This window comes from Capsicum annuum, chromosome 7 (genome assembly GCF_002878395.1).
Source record: "Capsicum annuum cultivar UCD-10X-F1 chromosome 7, UCD10Xv1.1, whole genome shotgun sequence".
NCBI lineage: Eukaryota > Viridiplantae > Streptophyta > Magnoliopsida > Solanales > Solanaceae > Capsicum > Capsicum annuum.
Genome location: NC_061117.1, coordinates 223,023,865 through 223,027,720, shown reverse-complemented (window position 1 = coordinate 223,027,720; position 3,856 = coordinate 223,023,865). Strand labels below are relative to the sequence as shown.

At 29.4% G+C, this 3,856-nt stretch overlaps 1 non-coding gene across 1 annotated transcript; it reads left to right on the top strand.

Moving 5' to 3' along the window:
• The first annotated feature begins 290 nt into the window (after positions 1-290).
• LOC124886049 lies at positions 291-409 on the top strand. The gene has a single exon (XR_007043198.1). It is a non-coding gene; the product is annotated as a 5S ribosomal RNA (ribosomal RNA).
• The last annotated feature ends 3,447 nt before the right edge of the window (positions 410-3,856 follow it).

Genomic DNA, 3,856 nt, shown 5'->3' with positions numbered 1-3,856 from the left:
AAGATAGTTTTGTTCAATAAGAGCAAGACAACTTTGGTCATCCAAATGTCGATGGTGAAAAAATATCGTCATCAAACGTGAGATGAACAAATCTTCGATATGAAGAACGAATTAGCAAATGTAAACCATAAATATTCTTATTACATATTCAATAAATATTTTCAAATTTTAATTACGACTTTACTAACTATGTATTCTATATATATATGTCATGTATTTTCTAGGTCTGAGTTGCAATGTTGAAATTTCAGAAAAAAGGTATTTTTTTTGTATTATATTTATATGATTATGGTTGTGATCATACCAGCAGTAACGCACCGGATCCCATCAAAACTTCAAAGTTAAGCATGCTTGGGAGAGAGTAGTACTAGGATGGGTGACCCCCTGGGAAGTCCTTGTGTTGCATCCCTCCTTTTACCTGGACACCGCGCATAACGGTAGCTTTAGTGCACTGGGATGCCCCTTTTTATTTTTATTTATATGATTATGTATGTACAGGTCATACCCATGATGTTATTAAAATTATATGTTTATGTATGTACAGGTTGTTGATGAAATGTCTAATAATTAGAAAAAGGCCAGTAATAAAGTTTAAATAGTTTAATTGACTTAATGATTTTTACCTTATACAGAATATATTATTTTACATAAAACTATTACATGCATTATTGTGTTATGAGTAGGTTGCTAAGCAGTTTACGGAGATAAAACAATATGTTGTTGAGTCTGTCAAGACTATTTTGAATGAATTAAGGTCTCCAAGAATCAAGTCTAATGAATTCAATGAAGATCGGGTATGCATATGTAAAATTTTTGACAGTTTTATTTGAATTTATTTTTAAAATTTTATTTTATTTTTTATGATTATTAGAAGAATGATTCTCAGTCTGTGGATGATTTATTGCAAACATCACATGGAAGCAAGACATGTGAAGAAATTTCTAATGAACCTATCAATATGAAGGATGAATTGTCTCATGATACGGCATCTAAAAAGGATGGTAATGTTACATTAACTTGATATCAATTTGTTAATCCTTAATACATACAGTTCTAACATATGAATTATGTACCCTTACACTTAATACTAATTTTTTTTTTGTTTTTTAAATGTAACAAACTGATCTCTACATGACTTTTTGAATGTATTTATATGTATAGTGTGTGGTGATATTGTTGGTGCAAAATCGAGCGACAATCTTTCTCCATTAAAAAAATTATCATTTTTTACTGAGTCTCAACTGATCTCACTAGAACCTACATTTAGGATGCTTGAAACATCAAAATTCGAATCTCAAACTTTATCACCGATCATCTTTGATAAATCTCCAGTGATAATGCACCAACATTATGGTTCTAGCCATGAAAAATTCATCGTTTACTTCAACAAAAAACATCCATTTGAAGACTATGTTGGATTTGAGGTTCCAGATATATTGGTTGACCAATTTACAAATTGGTGTTACGCGAAGAAAGTGCGTGAAAGGCAACACTTTATTTTTTACCTTAATTTACTAATTCATACATTCAAGAGTTTAGTATATAACATCATATATAAATATTATGTATTATTGAATAATCATAGGAATACAAAAAGCAATGTTGAAGATGTCATCATAAATCCTGAATTTGAGCTCGATGAATTGAAAATTAATAAGAAGGGTTGGTTTTACAATGATTCACACTGGTCGTCCATGAAACGATGAGTTATGTTTCAAATTTAATTTAATACAAACTCCATCTATCATATAATGTGTATGTGTATGGTTAACATTTGGACCAAAAATTTATATTTGAAGTTAATTTTTTAAATATCACAAAAAAGAATTGTATAATTATCTTAATGTTCTGTAAGTGTCATTATAAAAGTGTATGTCTATTTGTGTATTGATTTTTGTATATTCTATTAGTGTTTATCAAATTAGAAACACCAAATCAGCAATAACCTTTGTCATTCCTTGCCGTCTTGCATAAATTTGATCTCATGCCGAACATGTATGTATTTCACAATACTTTCTTATTTTGAAAACCTTTGTATTATTTGTACTTGAAACTCTTAGAAACCATGTACATTCTTCCACATGAGAAACTAGGTAGTAGCTGTTTAATATGTTTAAAATCAAACAAAGAGTTTTAGAACATACAAACAAAATACCAAAGAAATATACTCTTTTCAGAAAGTAAGTTATAAGTTGGAATAACTCGTGCCTCTTTTCATGAGACCTCTCAATTCTAAATGTAAACTGATGCAGGAAAGCGTGCAAATCCATAACTTACGAAATGTAAACTGATGCAGGAAAGCGTGCAAATCCATAACTTACGAAATCGTTTCTTTATTGATGTAACTCTGGTTTACTTCAATTACCAGATTGGTAACCTCTTCGATTATTTCAACTCTATCTTTAGCCATGAGTTCATTATTTGGAGTTAATCCAAGCAACCAAACTGAATTTCTTGAGTATAACTTCTGCCGATCTAGATTTGATTCGATAATCATGTTGTTACCAACACAAATATCAGAATGTTCAGAATTTTCGTTAACATTCATTGACATATCATCTGTTGTCACATACAATGGATAACTAGCAAAAAAATTCGCATTACTTCTTTTTTAATCTAGATACACCATTAGTCAAGTGTCATTATGTATGAGCATCGGTGGACATCTATCATTTATTAAAAACTTAATCTCAATTTTGGTAGATTTAATACCAATCTTCAATTGTTTTGTTATTGCAGCAATCAATCCTTTATACTTTGTATCTACGGTATACATTATCTCATCTACAACAAAGTCTTTAGATCTACTTATAAGCATAACACAAATTTCATTATCAACAATCCATTGACATATTTTCAACAACACTTTCATAATTTCAACATTTCAAATAAATACACAAACTTTCTTATGTTACTGGATACAACTTTAGTAATTTCGTGTTTCAAAGTTCATACTTTACAACAAAATATTTTCATACATTCAACATATTCAACAAAAATATCAAACAATTTCAATATTTAAACTACCACATTATAATTGTTACCATCACCTGAATAAAAATAAGTTTAAAAGCATCAACCAAATGCTACATACAATATCATTAGGGGCGGACCTACGTGGTAGCAAGGGGGTTCACCCGAACCCCCTCGGAAAAAAATTATGACGTATATATAAGGTAGAAAATCTATATTTATGTATATATATTAATTTTGAACCATTTGACACAAGGTTGTTGCATAGTTTAGTGGTATTTTCTCCCCTTCTTAGGGCGCCACTATAGCCCTTGTTGCGGGTTCGATCCCCACCATGCTTCATAATTTTTATAAATAAATTATTTTGTACAGCTGCTACTTTAGTTATGTATAACTATAACAAAAAAAAAAAAGGACGCCTTCAACCATTAGCTATTAAAAAATAGATGCATACCTCACCTGCTATATATAAGAAAAAAAAAACTTTTTAATAAGTTAAAATAAAAAATCGACAAAAAAACTTAAAACCCTTTTTTTCTTTTTCCTATATACTATTAGGTCCCTTGAAATTATATTTTGTTGACTTATTCACATATTTATATTTTTATTTTTCGAACTCTCTGAAGAAAATTTCTGGATCCGCCACTGGATATTATAACAACATTGAAAGCACAATCTTATTTCTGAAATCAGAGTAACATAACCAATCATAAAAAACTTAATTGGATAAAACTTCAAGAACAACGTCATACTATCAACATTTTTAAAAAAATACACAAACCAATATCTGTAACTGGATAAAAGGTTCACAGTTACTCCTTCACAAAAATTCATAGATTACAACAAAAATACTATCATGCATTCAACATGTATATGCAAAAAA